This window comes from Falco cherrug, chromosome 11 (assembly GCF_023634085.1).
Source record: "Falco cherrug isolate bFalChe1 chromosome 11, bFalChe1.pri, whole genome shotgun sequence".
Classification (NCBI taxonomy): Eukaryota; Metazoa; Chordata; class Aves; order Falconiformes; family Falconidae; genus Falco; species Falco cherrug.
In genome coordinates, this window is record NC_073707.1 from 13,548,694 (window position 1) to 13,562,878 (window position 14,185).

Sequence of the window (14,185 nt, forward strand, 5' to 3'; positions counted from 1 at the left end):
TATAACAAAGCAGCTAAAAGCATGTCATGAGGTAGGATACATATTTTTTTAAAACATCATTTTAAATGCGAATCGTAAAAACAATCAAAACATCAATATAGAAATGTAATGGAGAAAAGCCTTATCTGTATAACCAGAGGGAAATATTTAAGTTTAGATCCCACCTAGAGATGCAAATTAGAAAGTTTTTGGTGCTTATCCTATAGGGTCACTGGAACCAGCAGGTGAGAGATGCAGTCTGCCCTGGCCCACAAGAAGCCTTGCCTCCCCAACCTACTCCACTCAGTGTCTGAAGCTGGTTGCTATGAATAGCCTCCCTCTGCTAAGTTTAAGCTGCTTGCATCCTCCTCAGATGAGCTGTGCATCCAAGCTGATGTCAATATAAGGCTAGAGAAAATAGTTGTTTTATATCCTCCACATCTTGATCTTGTAGCAATGAAACCAAAGCTCTGTACACACACAAGGATGCAGGATCAAAGCATACAGATGAAAGTCAGAAAAACTCTCTTTTTTCCTTTTCTTTCTTTAAAAAAACAAAAATAAAACAAACAAAAAAACCCCACAACTACAACAAAAAAACCCTCACTGAAGTGACTTGAGAGGGCAATTAGAGGGGAAAAAGTGATTCTGTTCTGCTCATGATTCCAAGACTGGAGCCAAACTTCACAATTCAACAGGGCAGTTTTCTTTAAAGAACCACAAAATGAGAATTGTCATTTTTCTAGAGAGCTCCTGTGAAAGCCAGGAACTTTGCCAGGCTAATAGGCTCACTGGTGAGGGCAGATTACACTCCCCCTCCCCTGAGCCCATCAGGATTAGCACCAATAAGCAAACAGGAGAGAACCCGAGAGAGGCTTTGACTGTACCACTCTACTGCAATTAACTCATTCTCTCAAAACACAGCAGTTCAGATGAATCAGCAAATACCAGGGAGGTGGAGGAAAGAAGATGGAAAGCATTTCATCAAAACTTTCAAGTATATACTTTAAATAAAGCCACGTGACACTGCATGACCAAGTTGTTCATGTGATTATCCAATGATTATGTGCATCAAAGTTTCATAGACTTCAATAAAAATACTCTGCTGGAAATAAAGCTTTACTTAAAGACATTTTATTACACAGAAAAGGAACCCTAGAGTCTTAGCTTTATGTTAAACAGATTTATTTTTTTTCCTTCCCCTTCCCTCCCCCTAAAAAATGACAGGGTGGAATTCATTGGTTTGTCAAGGTCACCGTGGACCACAACACTTACAGGATTTGCTGAAACAGGGACCATGCTCAGCACATTAGGACACTGTGTTCTGATTCAGTAGTCCATTACCCCTGTAATCATGTCCCTTCCAAATCCGACATATATCTGTCTATAAAATCCTCTGTACCTCTGTGCCTGATCCTCTCATAGTGACCCTGGGTAGTATTAAATAGCATGTATTAAATACAGGTTTAAAAGTGGTACTGCATTGAGACACCTCAGTAACTCAAGGCAAAGGACAAAGTGATCACTATAAGCTTTTGACAGGTGTGCCAACAAATTAACCAGTATTAGTTCTTTTCAGGACACAGGAAGTAGAAATTATGTCATCAGCACGCAACTGTTGCTGCTAGCCAAGGAGTGCTTCACTAGGACAGAAAACAAGGACAGCTACCCCCAGCACAGCATACTAGGCCTGACCACAAGCTTCTAAATGAGCCAGAAAAATTACAATTTTTTCTTTGTATTAGTGAACATTCATTGAGTATCTTCTTACACATGTGAAGATACCTAGCTGTGTAACCTCAGTTGTCAGAATCTTTTATCTCTGTGTTAATTTTATGACCCCTTCAGTTCTTCTTGCAGGATGAAAGCAAATCTATGGAGAGGAGAGGTCACTGCCAAAGGTCATCTATATTTAATGCAGTTTCATGTGCTGGGTCACATAGCATTCCCAGGCTGAAAAGGCAGCTCTGTTGCTGGGACTTTAAAAAACAATTTAAAGGTAGTGTGCAGTCACACTACAAGTAGATGTAAATCAGTTCTTACTGTGTCTTCCAATTTTTTTCAGAATAACTAGAAAAGTTGGAAGGTTTCCTCTAAGTGCACCATTCTGTTACAAAGGCAAAACATCCTTGGAGGGTTGACATTCATTCCATTTGAAACAAGCCCACAGAATTCAGTTATTCGCAGTAGTATGAGCTCTGTTAATTCACTAAGCTTACTTACATGGCAAAGGGTTGCTATTACACATCCCACACCAAAATGAAGGAGAAAAAAAACCCAAAATGACAACAAAACAGCCTATTTCAGCTTCTTAAGTTTGTACTACATATTGCTGCGCTTACTGAGGTTCCAAGTTAGGGATATATGCTTGCTTGCCAAGAATACATGGCAGCATATGTTTAATTTTAAGCTTGTGATTTCCAAGTCCCACTGTGCTCGTACACATGACTGACAGAAGACTTCAGTATAGACTGGTGTTCTCAGAATCCAGGCCAGAGAATACTTGAACAATTCCATAAGTCATTTTAGATGTTCCTCGGATGAGAAAAAGATTCTCTTTCAAAATATCAGGCTCTGTCTATGCATGCAAGTATGCTGCAGATGAAGTCAGGAAAGTTTGCAGCATCTGACATGCAAATTAGAGAGAAAAGAAGGTAGAGATATGTATGGTGTCTGGCCTGCTTTAATTCAGCACACTTAATTTTTCTGGAATGCAACAGCGGTCACTGCCATGAAGTTTTCCATGCATGAATAATACAGCAGAATAATGTTTTTAATGTCTACAGCTGCCTACAGGCTCCAGGAAAACTTGCTCATATACAATATGTATTTTAGACTCCCCATGGAAGCAAAAAGTTTCATTTGTAGAGACCAGAGCTTTAAGTAATCAAAATGGACCTATAATGTAAGATTCAGTTCTAGACATAACCCATGTACCAGCAAACACCAGAACTTAAGCAGCCAAATCAGCTTACTCCAGATTTACACTAGTATGAGGGCAACCCAAAATATTTACCATTTTAGCTAGTCCTGCTTATCTGTTATACTTTTGGCATTCAGAGAATGACAGATCCTAATACACTAAAATGCATATGCACACATGTGTATACACATATAAAATTAGAGAACAACCTAATATTTATCAGCAGGGGGGTAATCAGAAGTAGACCATCTCGCAGACTAGTCTGAGAAAGCTAGAGTATTAATTCACAAAGGGCAAGCGGAAACTGCAACATGCCTGTATTTCAGTGAAGCCTTTAATAGACTATCTCAAAATGCTCAAACTAAATTCAAAGTCAACACCTCTCCAAAAAACAAAACCAACCCCCATACATCAGCTGCAATGCATTACAGAGGGCCACAATAAATAGCAAAAAGTAGAGGAACTAAAGCAGGATCCATGATCTACTTTGTTTTAACATGTTTTTTACTAGAAAGGAAGAAGGAACAAGAAGCTTCTTAGTAAGATCGCCAGATGAGCAATATTAATTCAGAACACCAGAGAGGAAAAGAAAAATACAAAACAAAGACAATTAATGAATCCCTCTCTTCTTGCCAGGCTAAATCTTTTAAAATTCAAGGCACTTATTAACATGTAGAACTGAGTCTTGCAGATGCAAACACCCTCTCCATCTCCATTTCCTACAGCATCACAGACCTTTGCCTGTGCTAAAACCACCTTATGGTGCTTTGTGCTGCCCTCCCACTTTCCTCAGTGATTAGTCTGGAGCAGTCTGGGCATCTCAAAAGTGTAAACCGTACTTCACGGCCCAGAGCTCCCCATGAATGGGGTTATTTTGGCTCTCCTATTCCCATTTCACAGCCCACATGCAAGAAAACAGTAGTGACTATAAAGCAGACTTGACAAGGTTGCAGATCACAGGCTTCTGTAAGCTCTGGAAGTACAGATACTAGTTTCACACACAGAAGATGTGGTGGACAATTCTCACGTTATAAGCAACGTGTCAACTGCCTCAGCAATTTCACATCATAGTATGTATGCCATTTAGCCCTGTTCTCTCCATTCTCAACCCCTTCTGTTTCCAGTGCAGGCAACCAACGCATCATGCTATGGAGAAACCAAAAACTACGATGCCTTGTCATGTTTCGTTCTGCCAAGAGAAAAAGATGTATCTTTTACTCCTTATTCTCTTTACATGCTGATGAGTTGGATAGAGGTCTTGCTTGTCCTCAAAAATGGGCATTCAACTCCCAAGGCTGTGCCTAGGGCTTGTGCCAGATCTCCAAACATCAAACTTTTCTAACTCTAGCTAGTTCACAGTTTTAGATGTCAGGAGGGGCAGATTAACGTAGCTGCACTGAAGTTCCAGAAACACTGTCATGGCTGAGGGTACGCCTATGCTGCTCTAGTATGCAAGTGTCCCCTTTCATTTGTTATTAATAAAGTAAGATCTCCTGGGCAGGGACAAACGGGTTTTGACACACAGAAGAAGAAAGGCTAATAATGTCACCAACATGGCCTGGGGCTAACATTTACAAAGAGACATTTTTATTGCTGCATGGAGATAGGATAGGAAAAAGCCTAGTCTTGTTGGCACACACAAACATGCACGCACATACAGGCGCACACTGTGCAAAATTGTTTGAAGAGCTTGTGGTCTTGTTGTTAAATGAGTTGTGAATGTTTCCAAAAAGCCTAAACACTAGACAATGGCAGCACATTGCTAAAGAATGTTTAAGGGATTTAGGCTGATCTGATAATTGTCTGGTAAGACAAAAGCAGAAACAGCTTAGAGAAATAAAGGACATGGGTCTGAATGCAGTTTCAAAAAAAACTAATTGATCTTTAATTTTTAAGATGACATTACACTGCAAAGAATCAAAACACACTGACTACAAGATAAAAATAAAGGATCTTCTGACAAGATAGCAAATCCACATTTACACACCCTTTCAGAAGACAGACATCCAGAACTCTGCTTTTGAAAGCATAAGTCTCCCCACTTGCTCCGAGCCAAGACACCCAACCGAGAGTGATTTTCATTTCATACACTCCAAGGTCAGGAGCATGATGTGAACACAGATGACTTGAACTTTCATTTTTTCACCCCAAACTTTCTAGATGAAGCAGCCAGGACACGTATAACATAGACGAAACACTGATTTGTGCAAGAAGTGCAACTCTGGTCTTGCTTCTATAGTCAAAACCATTTAAATTGGAGTTGGATGAATCCAGCAAAAATACATCTGTGAACATTTTCTGGCCTGTTAAAATGCTTATGTTCATACACTTCCACATCAGTATTCTGCACATATCCCACCCCCACATTTAGACAAAATGAATGGCCTCTGGCTCAGATGGTCCCCAACTAACAAGCCCTTGGAGGCTAGGCAAGTACAACTGAGAAAGTATCACCTTATTCTTATTATCTTCCTTTGGCACAGCTATCAGAGTCAGAGCACTATGATCCGAGCCAACACGGCTATTTCTACAAACATCCATGCTGGTAAGTGGGAAGCAAATTTTAGTTTTATGAGAAGAGGGTTATGCATAGCATCAAATTCCCTGCTTGCAAACACACCAGAAACACTTAACACATCCCATCAGGAGACAGGAACAGCACTATCTGATCACTTAGCCCAGGCTGAACACATATAAAAACTTTTTCTAAATATTGAAAGAATTTAAAATCCACAAATCACTAAAATAGTCAACATTTAAACATGAACACTACACACTTCAGAAAAATCAAATTCTTAACGTTATAATTTCATTAGCAGAAAAAGAAAAATTAATACATTGTTGAAAATTTATTTGCTCTACTTTGTTTTCATATGCATATTCAGGAAAAATCAGAGCCTACCTACCACCTGAAAGTGATTACTGTGCTCAGATAGCCCTCTGAGCAACAATTGGACTTGTAATGCAGGTAACATAACATATCTAAGCAGCTCTATCACAAGTAAAGACCATAAAGTGAGAGACCCTAGAAGAGGCAGCAACCAAGTGAAAGTCTTAGAAGACTATACGTGTGTGCTATCAGAAAGCAGTGTGTGTCATACCACATACATATCACAAAGCAAAGAGCACTGTTCTTTTACATTAGGCAAAGCAATCTGTTCCATGTCAGAATACTTATTTTATTAAGCAGGAGAAAAAGGAATAAATCAGATGGCAATCTAATGTACTCAGTACAACTCTGAATGAAGCTTGTGCAACATCTTAGCAAATATTTATTGCAGATACAGAGTAGCCATTCCTCTGTTAGGTTTGTGATCAGCTGTAGTTCCATTCAGTAGGACTGAAACACATTTCAATGAGAAACTGGCAAAGAATAAATACATATAAGAGATGGAAAAGGCAAGGACTCCAAATTCAGTGAATACACAACCTGTTTTTCCACTGGATGCATTTTAATTAAATTCTGCAGATGTTTTTTTGAATCTTTTGCCATAGCATGTGAAAGTAATTTCTGAGGGGAGGGAATGCAAGAGGAGCTTTTCTATATTTACATGTTAAAGAGTATTTGCTGGTCTAGGCATGGTAACATGCGCTCTGCTGTTCCAGGGAGGCACTTTCCAGGGACACTACACACCAGTCTCCAGGTCTGAAAAACTCAGAAGCAACAGCATTTCCCTGGAGTGGGTATGCACATACACAAACTAGTCCTCTATATTAATTAAATTCAGAGTCTTGATGTAGGATGGATTCCCATTCTTGTTCCACCAAACTTGGAGCAAAAGCTAAAAATGGCCACTTCTCACTGCCATTTTAAAGTCTACAAGATTTCTCCAATATTTAGAAAAGCTACATTCCAGCAACAAAAAGATGACAAGAAAAAGAAAGAAAAAAAACTTCTTTTTCCATTACCTATTTTAAGCAATGCTTTGATTTATTGTGAAGGGGACAGCCGAACAAGATAAATATGTAGATCTTCACTTGAGATGTAGGCAGCAGAGACAGTCCAGTGCATTTAGCAGAGTATTTTGGTTTAAGGAGTTCAAAGAATACTTTCTTCTTCAAAGTCAAATTTCACCACTACTGGCCGGGTCATGTTCCACTTCTTATTTCGATTCCTATCCTCGATGAACTCCTGGTAAGGATCTTTCTTTGAAATAGCTTTCTTCGAGCGTACATAACCAAAAAAGACAGTTAACGCCAGGAAAGAGTAAAACAACATGACAAAGAGGATGAAGAAATAGGCGTTGTCATATGGTTTGTATTGTGGCTCTTTTTGTTCTGTAGCATTTTTCCTTGTGTCCAGGTTCCTTTCCAGAAGTTGCAGAACACATTGTGAGATGAGAGAAGCTAAAGCTGTTTGGTTCATGTTGGGGAATTAAAAAGCATGTCAGAAAACACAGAGGGGAGCGAGCATCTAGGGGCCCCAAGCGATGCTTCATTGAAGTGGGAACCTATCCACTGGCTTTAACAGGAGTTGGATCTGGCCTGTAATCATTTCCTCTTTTGGTAAGGAATGCTCTTAAGCACTTATTGGGTCTCAGTCATTTGATAATGAGGCATTTGCCTGATAAGCCTGCCTTGCCTGTGAAGTGAAGTCTATTAATAATAACAATAATGGAACAATAACAAATCCCCGAGACACACATCTGCCAGGCAGTTTTAAGTGTGTGATTCCACCACCACCACCCCCTGTATTTGGAGAACAAATTTGCTCAGGTCACTAAGTGAAAGGATTTTAAAAGCACCAGCAGGATGTGATAGGGGTGCGGGAGTGGAGGGGGGGGGGGGGGGGGAAGGAAGAAGAAAAAAGAAGAAAAGGGAAAAAAAAAAAAAAAAAAATCACACCTTCGGTGGAGGAAGGTACTTAAGTCCATCTCCGAGTTGAAGCACCTAAATAATTTCACGCATTTTCTAACAAGCATCTCTAAATGCCATTATGCCATTCTCAGGTGCTTTCTCTCAGCATCACAGCTGGTAGGCTGGGTAAGAGGATGGACCAAAGTCTGATGCCTTTCCAGACAATCCCTCGAGAGAGGCCATCAAAATACACTGCCTGTGGAGTGAACCACCATTCAGGATAAGAAAGGGGTTGTTGCATACTGATATGGCATTTTAGTCAGTTGCCATCCATAAGTTTAAATTTAAATTTTCATGTTTAACTTAAATATGACAACCTTGGTGCCTAAGTGAGAAGTTGAATGTTTTAACGTGTCTGCATAAGTTATTAGGACGGGTAGCCTGTAGCCATGTGCTGACACAAATGCGTACCACACTGGAAATATGCAAAAGAGTAATATACAAACTGAAAAGAACTGCCTATAAAATCGTTCTGGAAAATGAAACCTTTGACTGCCACTGACAAGTGGACTACACTGAATATTTTCAGACAAGGAGCAAGGGGGTTAAGTCTTCTCCAGTGTGGTTTGTCACAGGTCATGTCTACTTGCATGATAATAGCAGAGCAGGGCTCTGTGGATTCCCGCTTCCTATTGTGTTTTACAGGCTAGGTCACTCTAAAGTAAATTGTTGTTTTACAAAGTAGTGAAACCTTATCTCCCCACAGAAAAAAAGTCCTTACTGCCACAAACGACAATGCCAGCTGTTTCTTTCTGTGATCTGAATTCTGGGGAGTAAGCACCATGACTTTGAAGTGGAGAGCACATCACCCAACTAGCAGTTTGCCAACTCTGCACTGTTTCTTTAGGCCTGACCCCCTGAACTGATTGTATGATGACTAATTCACATGCTAAGATTGCAGTATATCGGTATCACTAAACAGCCTGCATTTGTCATTAAGGGTTTCTTGTAAAAAGAAAGATGAAAGTGAAGTCTGTAATTTTATATGAGCAGCAGACTATGGTATAAGTACATTTAGAATATGCAACTTCTAGAAGAAATGTTCAGCTCCACATTTTAACTATTTGTTTTAAAATCAGCCTTTAAAAAGAAAAAAGAAAAAAGATGAAAAATTCCCATAAAGAGCAATGCCAAATCCTGTTCTTGGTTGGGGTCAAGTTATGGGAGAGATCTTATTCACCTATTCTTGTGGGTAAAGGAGAACAGATTCAGGGGACCTAATCTTGTTATGAGGAGAAAGAAGAAAAGCTTTATCATCAGTTTAACTACAAATAAAATACATTCATTAAAATAGTATAAAATCTTCAGGGGAACTACGCCCAATTTATATTCGTGTAACTGGAAAAGGATTTTAATTTAGGTTTTGCAACTTTTCCAGAACTCTGTAAACTCTTACTGTTTGTTTGTTTTTTTAAAGAATTTGCTTCAGTAAAAGAAGCGTGCGATTCTACATAAATTAAATTGGACACATGCTAATCCCTGTAAATTTCTTGCCTGCTTGAGAAATACATGACCTCTGTTGGCCAAGTTTCTGGGGCTTTTTGGTATTGACATAATAAAATTTAAAAAAAAAAAAGGGGGGGGGGTGGTGTCAGTTAGGTACCACAATTGAGTAAAGAAACAAGTGACAAAAACCGCACCAGTAAATTTGCAGTGAAATTTTGGGTACGCCATGAACAAGTAGTGCTGTGCCTACACGTGCCTACACCATGCCTCTTAACACAAAGCTGCAGCACCCTGCTTCTTGAGGTGTACAGTCATTATTTCTTAAAGTGTTTTAACACACATTATGTTATGCAGTCAACTGACAGTCTCACATCTAAGCAGGTTTTTTTAATGCTTCTTAATAAAAAGCATACAAAGACTTGTACTTTCTTTCCCCACCTTTCAGGCAGCCAGATCCACATCAGCCTAATCATAGAAGCTACATTACTGTGTTAACACCAGGCCATGCCTGGCAATACATGGGCTTCATCCCACAGATGACTCACAAACTCAGAATCTGGGCAAATGAACTCAGCTCTACACCTTCCTTTCCAGACACGCTGTAAGGTATGCAGGTCTCCCCACAGCAGAAGCTACTCTAAGCCAGAGTAAGCCACCCTTAAACATAATGGATACTACATTTCACCAGTTTCCACATGACCGCTCATGGAGTAACCTCCACACCACCCAAGAAAGGACAATGCACAAATGAAGACTTGTCTGTAGCCTTAACACTGCCCGCTGCAGGAAAGATTTAAAGGCTTTACATACACATGTACAAGACAACCACAAACCAATGAAAGCACATACCGTAGCAGACAAACTCTTCTGCCTCCAAGCTCAAATGGTTAGACTAGGCCTCCAGGCATGCTTCCAGGTAAGCGGCGGTACCTCAGCTGCACTCTGATCAGCCTTAGGAAGCATTATGCCTTCCAGCCACAGCATAGTTTATTTCATCCTGCTTCAAAGGAAGTAGAAGAGGGGAGCTGCTTGAGTATCACCCATAGAGTTCACCTGTGCTGCCCTGCTTCGCCCTTCCTGCAATGCTCTTGCTCAAACACACCTGCATCAGGAGTTAGACGAGGTGACCAAGCCCCAATTAAAGGAGGATGCTCACCCACCCTTCTGCTCCTCTAATGTAATCTGGTTTTATTGTAACTTAGGGTGTTTCTATGGACTGTTTCTGTGTCCAGTTGAACAGATCAGTGTTCTGTTAGACTACACAAACAAACACTGCTTTAAAGTTGCTTTTTCTCTCCTTTTTTTCATCTTCCCCCAAACAGCTAAATGTACATAATGGTGCTTTGAACAAGATCCTAAAGAGCTATTTCCATCAAGTGGTCCAATTCTTTTTAGAGATGTAAGTACATTAAATTCTTCAAATGCAGGGGGACAATGAGTGAAGATTAAAAAGAAAGTAAAAGATTAAAAGGAAAAGACCATAAGAAAAACTCAAAGGGGGGGGTGGGGGGGTGGAGATCAAAAAGAGGATTAACCATGTTACTTGTTGTTTTTCAGAAATTAAAGAAGTATGGAGGATAAGGAATTTGTTTCCTTTTGGCCCTAGAAAAATGCCAATTATGGTAGCTAAATTGCCAGGATCACATATCAGTATGCTTTGGAAATGTGAGAAATGGATGGGAAATATAAACACAGGGCAATAGCTTACAGTTATGTTATGAATTAAGCCACAAAAATATCAAGATTTAGTCACTGAATAAGCTGCCAAAGTTAATCTTTCCTGATGAACTTGAGCAGAATCAGAATAGAAGAAACAGAACTGTAGTTTCACAGATCAAAATTGCCTTGTTCACTCATCTTTGCTATCTCCAGGTCCTCACGTACCTAAAATTTCCACTAAAAATCAAAGGAAAGTGCCTGGGTGCATATGAACATAAGATTGAGCTCGTTATCTACAGTATGTTTTCATTTTAGGAGTTTTTTTAAAGCTTTAGGGGTAGAAATATTAACTACTTGGAGTCCCTTTTTAGCAAGAGAGTTTGTGATACTATCCACACTAGCGCAGCTTTTGTTTTACTTCAGATTTTTAGGACACAATAGCAGAAAAACCTTTTGGGAGCTAGAGAAAGAGTTTGCTTCCAGGTTTTTCAAATATATGGCATTTTTGTAGCCCTTTATGGATAAGGATGACAAAAGGAGGCAGGCAGGGATTTCTGCCACAAGACAGTGAGTATCAAAACCTCAGATACAGTTTACCAGCACCTACAGGGTAATTTTACCCAAACCAGCTATTTTTACTGAGGCTCACCAGACAGTTTTGCCATGCTCGGTTCTCACTGAGGTGAGGCAGGCCAGCCCTGCACCCTGCCACCACAGCTGGGGACAGCTGCCTGGCCTGGGAGGACACCTGAGAGAGCCCGGCCACCTGTGGGACTGACAGAGACCTCACGCCTGAGCCTCTGTCACTGTCTCAGCACTGGTATGCATAGTCTGAATTGAGACTGGATACAAGAAAATACTCTGAAATCAAAGCTAGCCTAAAGTGAAGGCTCACAGGAGCGGTCTGGTTTGGAACCCAAGTGCAGCAAATCCCAAGAAGCCACTCAACAGCGACCCTGATCCTGACCACACCACGCTGCTGCTCATGCATAGATCAGCTGGGATCGCCACAGCACTAATGTAGCTCCACCATGTCCCACAGGAGCACCTGCAAAGGGAGCAGGATTTAATTTTACAGTGTTCCTTGCATGAGGGGCTAAGTCCAGATATGGCGTGTGCTGCTCCTAGCCATTCCCAATGGACAGACCGAGATCTCCCCAAAGGCACCCACCTCTGCCATGGGGAGAAGCACCTCTGCTCTGGCTGCTCCCCGCTGACCCCACACACTCAAGGAAAACATGTTTTTAGAGGTACTGAGGGGCCACAGCACTGTATCCCCTCTCCACTCACCATGCAGCTTCCCTGGGACAGCAGCACCCATGTGGAAAACTGTATTTGGACTTCACCTGAAGGTGAAACCACCCCTCAGGTTTCTCAGAGGGTTCCCAGTGTGATTCCTGCTGTCTCCCCTAGCCACCCGCAGAGAAAGTAGTGCTGTTTCCACCACACCTGGCAGCGGGATATCTCAGCACTAGAGAGACAAGATGGCTGACGCCTCCCTCACACAGTGCAGAGCCCAGCCCCACTACCTCTCCTGGCCGAGCACTGTCCCTCTCCACACTCACACCCCCGACTTTCCCCAGCCCCAACAAGTCAGAAACTCCCCCCAGCAGTGACCGTTTGCTCTGCTCCAGGCTGCCTGCCTCCACGGCTGCAGGGTGCCATGTCTGGGCTGCTCCCCACAGGAGTGCTCCACAGTGGCCCCCTGCCATTGCTGCCCCAGGCCCCCTGAGTTCTAAAAGAAAAGCTGAACTCCATCTTACATTTTAACACATATTCATTTTCCCCTTTTCCAATCGGGCTACCCTGACTGTTTAAAAATTCCCCTCAGGTTTCCCTGCCCCAAGGCTGCGAGACTGCATGCTGGAGCTGCTGGGGTTTGTGCAGGTGCCCGCCAGTGCTGCACTGCCCCCAGGCCTGGCAGCAGGAAGCCATGGCGGCATGGCCTACCCCTGTTTTCCACAGCCGGAGGCAGCATGGCAGGCACAGCCTTTGTGGAAGAGAAGGTGACAGATAAACTCTTCAAGTTGACACAGACACTGGGAAAAAAGGTCTCGCTGGCTGGCTCCTTGTGGAGTGGAAGGGCTGGAGGTTGCCAGAGAGCCACAGGAGAAAGGGACGCGAGGGGGAGAAGCCATGACACTGAGGGAAAGGGGGTGTCTTGCATGCTGTGGAGACTTCAGATGGAGACAATGGAGAGAGGGTTCAGTCAAACACTGGGTAATGGACTTGGCAGAGCGGGAAGATCCCGACAAGGCTTTCTGGTGTTGTGCAGGAACTGGATGACCCCAGCCCTGACAGGCCCCTCACCAGGATAGATGCAGAGGGGCTAAAACAGCATTTCAAAAAACTGTGGAGATTTGTACGCTTCGTATATTATTCTAGTAGTAACCACAGGGATGCTCACACAAGGCTGGGCTCCAAAGAAATTTTGTCCAGCTCTGAATTACTGAATTATAAGGTACTATGGGTTAAATGCACAGAGTAACTGTAACAATCATTCTTAAAAAGCTAAATTTTTACAGGTATGTGCACTGGAGATCGTTATGAATAAATGCATATATATATATACATGGAGAGAAAAATACTTGTGTAAACTAAACAGTGTCTATGAAAAAAAGCATGGATAATTGTACAGAGGCATAAGAAAAACTGAGAACATAATTGTGTACAGCACAAGCAAAGATACCCGTGTGAGCGCTGAAAGGAGGAGAGTACAGGAAGAAACAAGTAGCTTAACATTTGGTTATGGCCTAAGGGACAAAATTTGCTGAAGATGAAGACACCGAATAGTTAATAAAGCTTCTGAACTGTTTCCAATTCTCAGAGAAGGAAGCAATGGTTCTGCTCTTATCAGCAACTGCTCTTTCATATTTGTGTATCAAGCTAGCTTTATTAAATTATTCAGCAAGGGTCAAATGTGATGTGTCTTCCTAGTTTTATTATGATTTTTCATGACATTGCCTGAGTAGCTGAATAATAAACAGTGCATGTCAAAACACTGCAGTGTCTGAGCTATCCACAGGCACTCTGGATTATGAGCCTATTCAGTCAGCAGTTCTGAGGCAATACAAGTACATTCAGCAAAGATTTAAACTGTGTGAGACTACTACAAAGTGTCACTTGTGGAACCACAACAGCAAAACAGAACCTAGTGACAGCACTATGTGTATGTACTGATTTTGAAGCCTGCTTGTACAATAAATGCTTTGTAAGTTTTTGAACCTGACTAGCCACCTAGCTAAAGTACTTTGCTCTTTGTACTTTGTGACTAATGAGAACGTCCCAGCTTGTGATAAGCTGCTCAGAAGTGCTGGGAGA